At 41.8% G+C, this 16,104-nt stretch overlaps 1 long non-coding RNA gene across 1 annotated transcript in view; it reads right to left on the minus strand.

Annotated features, from left to right (window-relative positions):
* The window catches only part of LOC132381278 (uncharacterized), an 82,440-nt gene extending 74,661 nt beyond the window's left edge, over nucleotides 1–7,779 (minus strand). Inside the window, exon 1 of the long non-coding RNA XR_009507990.1 lies at nucleotides 6,928–7,779. This is a non-coding gene — a long non-coding RNA (uncharacterized LOC132381278). The remainder of the gene's footprint in view (nucleotides 1–6,927) is intronic.
* Nucleotides 7,780–16,104: the final 8,325 nt, after the last annotated feature.

Below are 16,104 nucleotides of genomic sequence, written 5' to 3' on the forward strand. Positions count from 1 at the left end.
CCAGTTCCCATTTTAGACATTTCCACCAGAGGAAAAACCTTCACTACTTCCGGATTAACTATTATCATAATCCTAAAATTCTAAGCCAGATCTTGGAGCCCCAGCCAGAAGTCCAGAACAAGGTGATGCATCCTCATAATCAAAGCTCTCCTGTAAAGACATCATGCCACACCCTTTCCCCAATCAATCTGTGGGTGCAGGCATTCATAAACACAAGAGATTCTGCAGATGCTGGAAATCTGAGCAACGTCCCCCACCCTCAAATTTCCTATTCTGGTTTCTGCTCCCTTTCTTTCCAGTCCTGTTGAAGGTTCTTAGCCCAAAACTTTGATTCCTTATTCCCCTCCATAGATGCATAAATGGGATCAATAGGTTTGTAACAGTAATGGATGTCAGGAGATAGGGACTGGAGTATGGTGGATTGAGTTGAGGAGATGACACATTGATGCACCATCAATAACTCACACTGAGACGAAGGCGAGATATCGGCTTTTATTGACTGGAAGAAGGAACCAGGAGTGAGTGTCTATCATACTACGTCCTGGAGACTGAGGCCGAGCGTCAGGCCTCAGATCGCCTTTATACAGGGGCCTGTGGGAGGAGCCACAGGAGCAGTCAGCAGGGGGCGTGTCCAGACAGGCACATAGTTCACCACACACATCATGTACCAGAACAATGGAGCATCTTGAGCAGGTGAGCTTCTCTTGTTCATAAATTTCCATACCTCAGTGCTGTCATTAGAACGTAGAACATTACAACACAGTACAGTACAGTACAGGCCCTTAAGCCCAAGATGTTGTTATGAACTAACCTACTCTAAGATCAATCTAACCCTTCCTTCCTATATAACACTTAATTTTTCTATTATCCATGTGGCTATCAGAGGCATCTAAGAGTTTCTTAAATGCCCCTAATGTATCTGCCTCCACTACCACCCCTGGCGGAGTGTTCAATGCACCCACTATTCTGTATGTAAATAATATACCTCTGACATTCCACAGACCCCCATGACTTCCTCAAATCACAAAATTATGCCCTCACATCAGAGAACATTTCTGGTTTCCACCTTGGGAAAAAGTTTCTGGTTGTCCACTCGATCTACGTGTATAATCCTGTGCATCTCTATCAAGCCACCTCTCATCCTCTTCGCCAAAGAGAAAAGCCCCAGCTTGCTCAACCATTCATCGTATCACATGCTCTCTGATCCGGTCAGCATTCTGGTAAATGTCCTCTCTAAAGCTTCCACATCCTAGAATGAGGTGACCAGAATGGAACGCTCCAAGTACGGGTCTAACCAGAATCTGACAGAGTGGCAACTCTTAGCTCTTGAACTATTTTCGTTTTGTTTCCCAATAAAAATAGGCAACTTTCTCCTTGTCTACTTTCAAAAGCACGCTTGTGTTTGCATCTCTAAGGACAAAGTGCCAGAAGGATAACTCAATATTGGCTCTGCAGTCATACCCATTTAATGGATGATTGCTCTGAGAGAAATGGCTCAGCATGCTCAGTAGCACTAGAAGCCCAGATGTCACATCAAATCCTACTGACGTTCACAGCAGCAGCCTAGATCAGAAACACAGCCAAAGCGTTCAGTGATTTCTTTCAATGAAGAAGAAAGGCTCTTCTCTCCCTTGCTTGGTGGTGATTACAGCTGTTGTGAATTTTAAGATCTGAACATTGAATTTATACCGGGGAGAACAGTTAGTGAATCTTTAACTGTTTCACCTGATGGTCTACTCTCTGTTCCAGCAGAGACCAAATCCTTTTGTTTAAAAGAAAGATAAGCATTTAATTAAAATAGTAGGAAAGGGAACTGCATTAAACAAAGAAAATACTGCTTGTCTTCTTGGACCCAGCATACTTTATAGTTAAGGAAGTTCTTTTGAAATGTTCTTTCTGCTGTAATATTGGAAATACAGCAGGCAATTTTCACATAGCGCGACCCAGAAATAAGTAATGTGATAATAATCTGTACTTGTTATGCTGATTAAGTGTCAGCCAGGGCACTGCGATAACCCCTTCTTCTTTCTCTTATTCAGATAAGTTCCACAAGATCTATTACCTGCACCAGATAAGGCAGTGTCCAAGGCAACATACAAGCACTCCCTCAGTGCTCCACTGTTCTCTGCCCAAATTTAACAGTAAATCAAGAAATGAACCTTCTGAGAGTTCTGCTCTCTCTAATCTATCCTCCCTGAGATGCTACTGGTGAGAAATTGTACATTTTTTCCAGTTCAAGAACCAAACAAGCAAAGTCAGGGAAAGCATCACTTCATTGATCTGGTAATTCTCCAAGTCTGATGTGGATTTCTCAGAATCAGAATCAGGTTTATTATCACTGACTTACGCTGTGAAATTTGTTGCTTTGTGCCAGTGTTGGGGTGATCACTCAAGTCGACCCCTAAAAGTTATTCTCCTGATGGGGAACACCTAGGTGTGACATTTGTTTCATGTGCGCAGGCAGCCACCACATGGTCCTTCACAGACTGTGGATCAGGATCCAGTGACATAGCACGCTTGACAAACGGGGGACCTTCCACTGCTGCAGCCTTTCTCTGCTGTTGTGATGTGTCATCGTCTTCTGCCAAATCCACTGTTGTGTCACTCTGTCAGAAGCCTGTGACTGGTCAAGTGTTAAATAAGAGGGTCACTGAGAAGTGTGGCTTCTTGGGCTGGAAGGGCCTGTTCCTTGCGGCATCTCTAAATAAATAACCTCTCCCATGACCTTTGACCTTACCGCGACAGGTGACCCCGACCAGGAGACCACATTGCTTTCGGGATCTCAGGAACTCACAAGCCCTCCTCACCCCTACAAGGTGACGATCCTCAGAAAAGACGTGTTAGTGGTACAGTGCGAGACATAAAAAATTATTGTAAGTTTCTAAATAAAATTCTCAGTTGGGTCTGCTTTTAAAAATACCAAAGTTGTCTGCACTCATAGTGAAGTCCTATAGGTGTGATCCACCTATGGGTGCCTAGGTGAATTTCATGGAGTGCTCGCTATTCATGGTTGAGTGTTCTTGTAGGTATCTGCATGCATCTTAATGAAGATCTAAAATGGATATCAGCGACCATGAAGGACATTCTTTTCGATCGATTGTACAGTCTAGCTAAAAGTTCAAAGTAAAGTACATATGCGTCACCATATACAAACTTGAGATTTGTTTACTTATGAGTATACACAGGAAGTCCAAGAAACATAATAGAATTGATGAAAGATCATGTTGTGATATTTGTATGTACCGTAGGTTACTAAGAACAAACCATATTCTGGAAGAATTAAGACTAGAACTTTTATTTACAACAGCAAACAGCAACCACATTTTCAACATACAGTTCCTAGATCATTCTGTCATTTCTGTACATGCTCTGAACTCTCTCCAATCACGTTCTGACACGTGACACATGATATCACCGCATCTTCCTCTCCTTAGAAAGACGACAATTAGCAACATTAATCAAAACAAATACATAATTTAACATATATCTCTATCAGTCTCTGGGGGTTTACGGACATGAGTAAACCTTCTAAGTGGTTCACACCATTCTTGTGTTTCATTGTTAATTTCATGTGTTGTCTGGTCTGCATCAGTTAACTGGTCTAAGTCAAAACTCTGAAGTTGGCTCTTTCTTGAGGCCTTTGCGATTTCTTCTCAACACTGCTGCTTCCTCTGTTTGGACCATGTATGATCTGGGTTGTACTTCTTCAAGTACTGTAGCTTTCTGTGTCCATGTGCTCACTTTGTCTTGTATCCTCACTTCATCTCCTTGGTGCAGTTCAGGTCATGGACGAGAACATCTGTCAAAGTATGTTTTCTGCTTTGCTTTGTGTTCATCTTTTCACTCATTCACCTCCCTCTGTTCTCAGAAGGTACTCATTTACTGGTAGATTGGATCTCAAACGGCATCCCATCAAGAGCTGAGCAAGTGAAAATCCACATTCAAGATAGGCTAATAAAGCTTTATAAAAATCACCTCCACTACCTTTTGCTTTGTGCATCAGTTTCTAGATAATTCCTACCGACTTCTCAACCAATCCATTGGACTGAGGGAAAAATTGACTAGATGTTGTATGAACAAAGCCCCATTTATGAGCAAAATGTCTCATACATTCACCATTGAATTGTGGACCATAGTCTGTGAAAACTTCATCAAGTACACCATATTTGGAAAAAAACTGATTTCATGCATGTAATGACATTCTCTGCTGTTTTTCTGCTCAAACCACACACTGCAGGATACAATGAGTATTAATCTGTTAGTAATAGATAATCTTTGTTGTCAGTTACAAAAAGATCAATGTCCACTTTCTGTTAAGGTCTCTGAGGACTAGGATGTGGATGCAGTGGCTTCTTAGGGTTGCTAGTTTGGTATTTAAAGCATATTTGATAGGAAGACACCAACTCTGCAATTTGTTAATTCATCCTGGGCCAAAACTTCACTTCCCGAACCCTTCTCTTACACTTTTCAATACCTAGGTGGCCTTGATGAATTTTCCCAAGCAATTCTTTTTGGAAACTTTTAGGTATCACAATTCTACTCCCTTTGTACAGAATCCCATCCACAACAGACAGTTCTGATCTGTGGTTCCAATTGTCTTGTACTTCTGAGGTACAGTCATGCCTATTATCTGGCCATCCAACCATCACCACTTGTATTACCTGACTAATAATTTTGTCCTTCTCTGTCTCTAGATGCAGCAGCTCCAACTTTCTGGGGGCAACAGGTACAGTTTCTATGATCATATCAATAAATACCTGAACATCAACAGCGTCCCTGTGACTGTCTTTTGTTGTTGGATCCATAGCTCTGGAAAGTGTGTCAGCCATCTACCTGAATTTTCCAGGTGTGTATGACACATTCAATGCATATCTTTGCAATTTGATCATCATTCGCTGAATTTGCAAAGGGCAGTTGCTTAAAGGTTTGTGAAACAATGCAATCAGAGGATTATGATCAGTTTCAACATCAATAGATTGCCCTGACAGAAATGGATGAAATCTCTCACAAGCAAACATAATGCTGAGCAATTCTTTTTCAATTTGGGCACACCTTGTTTCTGGATTGGATAATGCACAAGATGCCTATGCCACTGGTAGCCATTCCTGATCATGTTTTTGGAGTAATACTGTCCCTAAGCCTGCTTGAGATGCATCACATGAGATTTTGATGGGTCTCGCAGCATCACAGAATTTCAACCCAGGTTCTTTGGTGAGCACTTTCCTGAGATTTTGCCATGTCTTCTCCTGTTCATGATTCCAGCTCCATTCGTTTTTCTTTTCTGTTAGCTGCCTCAATGGAGCAAGCTGTTCTGAAAGATTGGGTATGAATTTTCCCATGTAGTTGACCATTCCCATAAATGTTTGAACATCCTTTTTACATTGTGGTCTTGGCATGTTCTCAATAGCAGAAACCTTCGATGGATTAGGACTCACACCCTCTTTGCTGATAATATCACCCACAAAGGTAAGTTCAGTCACTCCTAGCTGACATTTGTCTTTATTCAACTTCAGGTTTGCTGTGCATGTTGACTCTAAGACTTGTCTAAGTCTGGCATCATGCTCTTGTTTAGATGATCCCCAAACAATAATATCATCCATGGAAGTATCTATGCCCTCAATCTGCTCATAAAGCATGTGAATGGTTTCAAGGTACACTTCAGGAGCTGATGCAATTCCAAATGGAAGCCTAAGAAAATGGTATCTGGCAAAAGGAGTGTTAAAAATACACAACTTTGAACTCAGTTCATCTAGTTTAGGTTGCCAGAATCCAGAGGATGCATCTAATTTACTAAAGTTCTTTGCATTACCAAAACTGTGACATAATTTCTTCACCAGTAGGCAACTTGAAATGCAAACACGAGGAAATCGGCAGACGCTGGAAATTCAAACAACACACACAAAATGCTGGTGGAACACAGCAGGCCAGGCAGCATCTATAAGGAGAAGCGCTGTCGATGTTTCGGGCCGAGACCCTTCGTCAGAACTAACTGAAAGGAAAGATAGTAAGAGATTTGAAAGTGGGGGGGAGGGGGAAATGCGAAATGATAGGAGAAGACCGGAGGTGGTGGGATGAAGCTAAGAGCTGGAAAGGTGATTGGCGAAAGTGATACAGAGCTGGAGAAGGGGAAAGATCATGGGACAGGAGGCCACGGGAGAAAGAAGGGGGGAGGGGGAGCACCAGAGGGGGATGGAGAACAGGTAGCGTGATGGGCAGAGAGAGAGAAAAAAAAAACAACTAAATATGCCAGGGATGGGGTAAGAAGGGGAGGAGGGGCATTAACAGAAATTGGAGAAGTCAATGTTCATGCCATCTGGTTGGAGGCTACCCAGCCGGTATATAAGGTGTTGTTCCTCCAACCTGAGTTTGGATTCATTTTGACAATAGAGGAGGTCATGGATAGACATATCAGAATGGGAATGGGATGCGGAATTAAAATGTGTGGCCACAGGTGAGGCTACCAGTCACTGTATTCTGACTCTGTGTCACTGTCCAGGACCAATTCTTTTTTCACCAAATTCAGTCTCCCACAGGCAGATAAACCCAGTATTGACTGTACTCTTTGGCACAACCACAAATGAAAGCGTGTGCACCATATTTTTGTGTGATACTTTTGCCACACATGTTCCTTTTAATTGTAATGTCTGCACCTGAATACCCAGTCACTTTTATATTTGTCTGATGTAACATAGGCCTAGGCTTTAATGCATTAAACTCAGATTCTGCAAGGACGTTGTGCTCCAGTATCCAGTTTAAGCAGAATATTGTTTTGGTTCACTTGCAATGGCGTAGTCCAGTCATTCTTACTTTGTTCGTTTTCACAAAGCACATCTGTATAAAACTCCTCGCGTTCATTTTCAAATACTGCATTTACGTGTTTTATTTCCTTTCTACTTCTGCAATGGCGTGAAAAATGATTACTCTTACCGCAGGTGTTGCATATTTTCCAATAAGCTGGACACTTTTTTAGATGATGTTGCTGCCCACAGCGATTACATAGTCTTCTTCTTTCAGATGACGTCTTGCTCTCTGTCGGTTTCATTGTCGCTGCATTATTTTTTCTAATATGTTCGTGCTTTACAACATCTGCACAGCCATCCTCGATAAAAAGCACTTTAGCCTGTGACATCACAGTCTCAGAAACTTTGCAGAGTGCCACAGCTCTTTCCAAATTCAAATCTTGTTCTAACAGTCTTTCTCTCAGCCCATTATCCAGAATGCCGCAAACAATTCTGTCTTTAATGACAGAGTCTGTAAGCTTTGCAAACTTAGATCTTTTACTGCAGTTTCTCAACTCCATAACAAATTGATCAATCGTTTGACCAGGTCTCTGCTGATATTTGAAAAAAATTGTACCGTTCATATGTCATATTGCACTTCGGTATACAAAATGTGTCAAATGTGTCCATTATTGCTTTTAGATTCAAATTACCCCCATTTTCAAAAGTAAAATGGTTATATACCTCAACTGCGTCGTCCCCAACCACATGGAGTAGAATTGCAGCTTTCATTTTCTCCGTTTTATTATCTGCTCCGATCGCCGATAAATAAATTTCAAAACACTGTTTAAATCTTTTCCAGTTTTCAGCTACATTTCCAGTCAGCTGAAGTGTTGATTGGGACTGCAAAACTTCCATTTTTAAAGCTGTCAGCAAACAACAAAAAAGTTCTCGCTCTTTTTTTCGATTATCTTCGCTTCTCCCGTGTTAGCAACTGTATTATTCTTCCAGACTGACTTCTGACACCAGGTTGAGTTATTCATACGTACTGTGGGTTACTAAGAACAAACCATATTCTGGAAGAATTAAAACTAGAACTTTTATTTACCACAACAAACAGCAACCACTTTTTCAACATACAGTTTCTAGATCATTCTGTCACTTCTGTGCATGCTCAGAACTCTGTCCAATCACGTACTTACACGTGACATGTGATGTCACCACAGACCACACCCAACAGGACGGACATAAACCAATGTGCATGAACCAATAAACTCTGCAAATACAAAATAAAAATAATAATAATTAAATTAAAAAAACAATACTTATCAAGAACATGAGATGAGGAGCTCTTGAAAGTGAGCCCATAGCTTGTGGGCAGAGTTCACAGAAGGGGCAATTGAAGATGAGTGAAGTTAACCCCTCTGGTTCAAGAGCCTTATGGTTGAGGGGTAATAACTGAGGCTCTTGTACCTTCTTTCCATGGCAGCAGTGAGAAGAGAGCATATCCTGGGTGGTGGAGGTCCCTGATGATGGGTGTTGCTTTCCTGTGAGAGTGCTGCATGTAGATGTGCTCAAGGAGGGGAGGGGAATGCTTTGTCCACATTTACTGCTACTTGTATTTACTACTTTCTGAAGGGTTTTCCATTCAAAGGCATTGGTGTTTCCGTATCAAGCTGTGATGCATCTACAGAAATTTGCCAAAGTTTTAGATGTCATGCCGAATCTTCACAAACTCCTAAGGAAATGCAGATGCTGCCATGCTTTCTTTATAATGGTACATATGTGCTGGGTTCGGGACAGATCCCTAAAGAGAGCACCGAGGAACTTAAAGTTGCCGATCCTCTCCACCTCTATCCCACAATGAGGACTGTCTGGTAGACCTTTGGTTTCCTCTTTCTGAAGTCAATAATCAGCTTCTTGGTCTTGCTGATATTGTGTGAGAGGTTGTTGTTGTCGCACCACTCATCCAGATTTTCACTCTCCCTCCTACTTGCTGACTCATCTCCACCTTTGATTCAGTCTATGACAGTGATGTCATCAGCAAACTTAAACAGGGCATTGAAGCTGTGCTTAGCTTCACAGTCATAAGTGTAAAATGAGTAGAGCAGGGGGCTAAGCACACAGCCTTGTGGTGCACCTGTGCTGCTGGAGATTGTGGAGGAGATGTTGTTGCCAATCTGAACTGACTGGGGTCTACAAGTGAGGAAATCAAGGACCCAGTTGTACAAGGAGGTATTGAGGACAAGGTCTTGAAGATTATTGACTAGTTTTGAGGGGATGGTAGTATTGAATGCCAAGCTGCATTTGACAAAGCGAATCCTGATGTATGCACCTTTTCTGTCCAGATGTTCCAGGATTGAGTGAAGAGCTAATGAGATGGCATCTGCTGTGGACCTGTTGCAATAGTAGGCAAATTGGAATGGGTCCATCTCGCTTCTCAGGCAGGAGTTGATATAATTCATCAGCAATCTCTCAAAGCACTTCATCACTGTGGCTGTAAGCATGGCTGGACGATAGTCATTGAGACAGGTTACCATGTTCTTCTTTGGCACCAGTGTAATTGAAGCCTGCTTGGAGCAGATGGGCACCTCAGGCTGCCAAAATGAGAGATAAGGATATTGGTGACTCTCCAGCCAGGTGATCAGCACAGGTCTTTGGTACTCAGCCGGGTACTCCATCTGGGATGGATGGTTTCCATGGGTTCACCATCCTGAAGGATGTTCTCATGTCACAGAGCCAGAAGTCACAGAGTCATTGGGGGCTGTGGGAGCTCATGAAGGCTCCTCCATGTTTTGAATGTCAAAGCAAGCAAAGAAGACATTGAGCTCATCTGGGAGTGAAGTTTTGTCAGCTGTATTGCTTGGCTTCACGTTGTAAGAGGTAATAGCATTCAAGCTCTGAACCAGCTATTGAGTATCCTTCGGTGATTTGAGTTTGGTCCGGAATTGCACACATCACACGTAAGGTGGCTTTCCAGAGTTCATACCTGGACTTCTTATATCTTACTTGGTAGCCAAACCTGAATGCCACTGATCAAGCCTCAGTAGACTGTGGATCCCATGGTTCATCCAGGGCTTCTGGTTGGGGAAGACCCTGAATGATTTTGTGGGGACACACTCATCTACAACTGCTTTTATGAAGTGCATAATAACCATGGAGTATTCATCCTCTGATGAGCCCTTGAATATGGCCCAATGCACCAACTTGAAGCGAACTTGTAGCCATTCTTCTGCCTCCATTGACCACCTCTTTGTTGTTCTCATCTCTGGAGCCTTGCTCTTTAGCTTTTGCCTGCAGAAGGACAGCCAAATGATCAGATTTCTCCAAATGTAGTCTAGGCGTGGAATAGTAGGCATTCCTATTCATGGTATAGTGGTAGTTGAGTGTGTTGAGACTCCTGGTGTTGCGGGTTATATATTGATGATAGTTGGTCAAGGATTTTTTCAAACAAGCCTAAATGAAGTCTTCAACAATGATTTGAAAGATGTCGGGGTGGACTGTTTCTTGTCTGGTGATGGCAGTGTTTAATATCTTGAGTGTCTGATTAATGTTGGCTTTGGGCTTAGGTAAACTGCAGTCAGGGTCATGAAGGAGCATTCTCTTGGTCAGAAGAATGCTCAACACTTAATCATTAGGTGTTCCATGTCAGAGGAACAAGGGTGCGACAAGAATGCTGTCCTGAGAACCACAAAGAGTATTTCATGAAACACGGACCCCCCACCCCACCACCTTTAGCCTTCTCCGAGTCAGCAGTCCAGTCTGTGTATCAAAGTTCAAAGTAAATTTATTATCTAAGTGTATCTATGTCACCATATACAACCCTGGGATTAATTTTCTTGTGGGCATACTCAATAAATCCATAATGGAGTAATAACCATAATAGAATTAGTGAAAGACCACATCAACTTGAATGTTCAACCAGTGTGCAAAAGACAACAAACTGTGCAAATACAAAAAGAAAGATATAATAATAAATAAATAAGCAATAAATATTGTGAACATGAGATGAGGAGTCGTTGAAAGTGAGTCCATAGGTTGTGAGAACATTTCAGTGATAGGAAGTCCTTAGGTCTTACTGACATAACAGGCATAGCCAGAGGGAGCCATGTCTCCGTGAAACACAGAACACAGCAATTTCTTATTTTTCTCCGATACAGCAATCTTGCCCTTAGGTCCTCAAACGTGTTCTCCAGTGCCTGTAAGTTAGCCTACAAGATGCTGGGAGGAGGGACTTTCATTCTTTGTTGTTTCAGCTTGGTTTGGAGTGTTCCCCACCTCCCTCTTTTCCAGCCATGGAAATGCACCTTATGGGTGACATATTTGCATACTTGCAAGGTAAATCCACAGAGTCCTTACAGCAGATTGTGAAATTATAGTTCATTAAGATGGTTCAAATGTATGTTGCAAAGGGGAAATTACAGGCTGCAGATTCTAGTGAAAGTAATTCAGAAGTTTTGTAAGTAGCCCGCAACACGTCGCCGTGGTTCATTGGTGCCACCTTATCAGAAAGAAATGTTATACACTCAGCCAGGACTTTCTAGTCCACATTGTTTAGGAAAAATGTTAAAATCAGACATATCCTCACGAGCAGACATAAGCAACCCTATGATTCCATCTCAAAGCAGCTAAGGTTTTCTAGCCAACCCTCTCTCCCTGACCCCTCCCCAATTGAGGCACAAGAGGCTGCAGAGACTGGAAATTTAATGGTTCATTTGTTATTCATTTTGGAATTTCACCATCATTTCCCATTTAATTAAAACAAAGCGACTCCAAGGCCTTGTCTGCTTGAAATATAATATCTCAGTTGTAAATGATCCCCTGGCATTCTCACCCAGAATGGATTATCTGCTAATTATCACATTGCTGTTTGTGGGAGTTTGTTTTGTACAGATTAGCTGTTATGCAGCAGTGAAGCGGCTGTGCTTGCTATTTTATAACAGTGACTGACCATCAACGAGTTTTGGGAATGTTATGAGGTCACTAAATACAGATAAGTTCAAAGCTTGCTTATACATTTTTAAATTCAATTTTCTTCAGTGTTCTTTAAGCCCTTGTCAGATAATGCTGTTTTCTCCCTCTAAACTTCCTAAACATCTTGAATATGATGTATTATGCATTTTTCTCTTTTGGGAATACACCTGTGTTACTACTGGTCTATTACCAGCAGTTTCAAGCCCTCTGGGTTAAATACGTGTGACCACATGAGGGAATTTCAACTAAGACTCCACACCACATGGAGTGTTGACTTATCAACTATCTCCACATAAGTGGTCATTATTTCAGATTTGGTTTTAGCAATTTTCCACAGAAGTTAGTAAAATTAAGTGGCTTGTTGAGAATTTCTAATGAAAGGATCTTGAGAACCTAAGGGATTTTCTGTTCCAGATAAACAATCTCAGCTGTAAGTGTATTAAGACCATAAACAGAGGAGTAGAATTAGGCTGTTCAGCCTATCAAGTCTGTTCTGCTATTCCATCATAGCTGATTTATTTTCCCTCTGAATCCCAGTCTCTTACCTTCTCTCTGAACCTTTGACACTCTTACTAATCAAGAACCTATTGACCTCCACTTTAAATATGCCAATATTTAGACAAAGCTATCTGTGGCAATAGATTCCACAGATTCACCACCCTCTGGTTTAAGATGGTGCTGGTGAAGGCCAGCCACTACTAGTCAGCGGCAATCAAAACAAAGAAAACAACTAAATACTTTATTCATATAATTTTTTCTGGTAAGCAATCACCGCAGACAACAGAGAGGCAATTGGAGGTGAGGCACAGTCAAGGTGAGTGGAGGCAAGACAGAGTTGAGGCAAGCGGAGGTGTGGCAGAATTGAGGCAGAGTCGAGGCCTGTCCCCGAGAGCAAGGTAAGACCCAAGGTTTAATTGAATTAAGAGCCTGGCCAAATTGGAAAGGTTGGGTACAGGCCGAATTGTGGCGGTGGGTCCCAGAGCATTTCGAAGCGATAGGGCCTGGATCTGAGCGCGAGGAATGACCCACTATTAGGACAATTGAAGCACCGGGCCAGATTGGAAAGGTCAGAGTGTTGGGCCTGGAGACAAAAGTTCTGCTCACTGGTCTGCAATGACTCAAACTGTGACATGATCCAGTTGCAGTGATGCCTGACTTCGTGTCTATGGACTCACTTTCATAAGACTTTAGTTCTGAATGCTATTTGATTACTTTTGTTGCTTGCATGATTTCTCTCTCTCTCTCTCTCTCTCTCTTTCTTTCTCGTGTTTGACAGTCTTCTTTTAAAGGGTTCCTTCTTTTGGGTTTCTTAATTTTGTAGCTGCCTGTTAGGTGATGAATCTCAGGTTTGTATAATGTAAACATACTTTGATAATAAATGTTCTTTGAAGTTTGAACTTTAAAGAAATCCTGATCTCTGTTCTAAAAGGATGTACTGGTATTCTGGGGTTGAGTCCTCTGGTCTTAGACTCCCCCACAATTGGAAGCCTCCTCTGCATTTCATCTCCATGCAGGCCTTTCAACATCCAGTGGTTCAATGGGGATATACCAATGGTGTATCAAACCCAATGTAATAAATCTGAACCAAACATAATATGTTTCAATGGCAGCTTCTAGTCTGCTTTTGTAAGACCATTGAATGGCTCCCTGGTATGATAAGCTGGACTCTTGACATCACAGTTCACCTCATGATCTTGTACCTTGCTGTTTATCAACACTGCACTTTCTCTGTAGCTGTTACACTGTATTCTGCATTTTCCCTTGTTCTGCTTCAATGCACTGTGCAATGACTTGATCTGAATGAACAGTATGCAAGACGCGTTTGTCATTATATCTCGGCATGTGTAGCAATAAAAACCAATTCCTGTTCAGGCCACTATATGGCTCGGTGAGGTGGAGGGCAAATTGCAAGTGAACTACTAACAGATCCATGGACAATTTTATATCCGATGGTTAGTTGGGCATTGATCCTCCAGATAAGTCTGCACAGATTCCGGGATCCTAAGTTGGCTGTCCATCCCAGTACTGGCGTAACTTCCTTGCATTTTCCAGCAATTACACTCAGTGACCATTTTATTAGGTACACCTGTTCGTTAATGCAAATATTTATTCAGCCAATCATGTGGCAGCAACTCAACTCAAAAGTATGCAAGAGGTTCAGGTGCTGTTGGGACTCAACATCAGAATGGGAAAGAAAAGTGAATGATGTGACTTTGTCCGTGACTGAGGAGTGATTTTGGTGTCAGAGAGCGTGGTCTGATTATCTCAGAAACTGCTGATCTCCTGGGATTTTAGTGCACAACATTCTCTAGAATTTACAGAGAGTGATGTGAAAGACTAAAAAAAATCTAGTGAGCACCTGTTCTATGGATGAAAGTGCCTTGTTAATGAGAGAGGTCAGAGGAGAATGGCCAGATTGGTTCAAGCTGACAGGAAGGTGACAGTAACTCAAATAGCCACGAGTTATAACAGTGGTGTGCAGAAGAATATCTCTGAATGCACAACATGTTGAACCTTGAAGTAGATGGGCTACAACAGCAGAAAACCATGAACATACATTCAGTGGTTACTCTATTAGGTCAAGGAGGTATATAATAAGGTAGCCACTGTGTGTTGATGCTGTCTATTACTGCCCATATGAACCAATTTTATCTTCTCATGTTCAGTAAATGGTTTGTTCAGTTGGTGGATCAGGGTAAGGACTCTGTGAAAAGTTGTCAAGAGGTGTAGCTGTTCACCATTCTGTATGTTAATGATCCTTATTCAAGAATGCATGTTTTAACCCAAGGAGCACTCTCACACACGTAGGAGCATCTGATATATTGCGTATTGCCATGAACAATTTTCTTCATTGAAAGCTGTAGTTTTGCTGGATTGAAAATAAACCTCCCAAGACTGAGCGGAACTGTGAATGCAGGTAAAAGAAGCTTTAGATTCAGATTTAAGGATTACCCTTTGTGCAGAAGGACAGAAAATTGGAGAAGTTTGAACATAAGATCCCAACGGTTTCTCCTTCAACCTTTAGTATCACTGATAAAAAAATGTCAGCTTTCCCAACTAATTCCCAAATCCTAAGGCTTCCATTGTATCCAAAGATCTATTGATCTCCATCATGAATATACTGAACAGCCTCATCTCTGCAGGGCTAAAGAATGTTAAGGATTTGCAGTCCTCTGGGCAAAGAAAAATTCTCCTCACCCCAGTTCTAAATGACAGATCCTTCTTCCTGTGAACACAACACTTTGGAGGAATAGTGGTTACAAAGAAAAGACTAACGTATTTTCAGAAGAATCTTTCTATGCTATTTAGAAAATTCTGAAGCATTTAATAGCCAAAATAATGATCAGAGGATAGGATAAATTGAGAGAAGCTGAACTCATTGTCTGTGGTGGTGGAATAAGAGTCAAAATGAAATTGGACAGATCCTGGAGAGAAAATCCAGAATGAGGGAAAAGAGCAGGAGAATGGAACTGACAAGGTTATGGTAGGCTGCTATCAATTTGATGGGCTGAAAAGCCTCCTCTGCGTTAGAACACTCTATCAGATGCCCTATTTCTTAATCTATATCCTTTGGATTTACCTGCCTCTAATATGGGGAAAGGTTTCCCGCAGTCTACCCCATAAATAGCCCTCATTATTTTATATACCTCAATAATGTCCTCTTCTAACTTCCTCTGCTCTTAGAAACAACAGACCTATCTTCTCCAGTCTCTTCCCACATGTGAACTGCTCCATTGCAGGCAACATCCAGGTGACTCTCCTCTGCACTCTCCCCAGTACTATCACATCCTCCCTACAGATAAGAACAGCACCCAGTGCTCGAGCTGATTTAATAAAGAGAGAATATAAATTCCCTACTTCTGCATTTATTGCCCTGGCTAATGAAGACCAGGGTCTTGTGTGTCTTCCAAACCACAATATTTACCTTCATTGCGACCTTCAGGAACCTACTCATTTGTATTTCCTCTATTCTTCAATATGCCTTAAGCCCCTACCATTTTTGGAGTATGTACTAGCCTCATTAGCACTCCCAAAGCTCATCACTGCAGATTTTTATGGAATAAATAACATGTAATTTTTAGGCCTATTTCATCAACACATTGATCGTGTGGAAAGTCAGAGGCTTTTTTCCCAGGGCTGAAATGGCTAACATGAGAGGGCACAGTTTTAAGGTGCTTGAAGTAGGTACAGAGGAGATGTCAGGGGTAGGTTTTTTTATGCACAGAGTGGTGAGTGCGTGGAATAGGCTGCTGGTGACGGTGGTGGAGGCAGATATTATAGGGTCTTTTAAGAGACACCTGGATAGGTACATGGAGCTTAGAAAAATAGAGTGCTCTGGGTAACCCTAGGTAATTTCTAAAGTAAGTACATGTTCAGTACAGCATTGTGGGCCGAAGGGCCTGTATTGTGC

This window comes from Hypanus sabinus, chromosome 25 (assembly GCF_030144855.1).
Source record: "Hypanus sabinus isolate sHypSab1 chromosome 25, sHypSab1.hap1, whole genome shotgun sequence".
Lineage (NCBI taxonomy): Eukaryota > Metazoa > Chordata > Chondrichthyes > Myliobatiformes > Dasyatidae > Hypanus > Hypanus sabinus.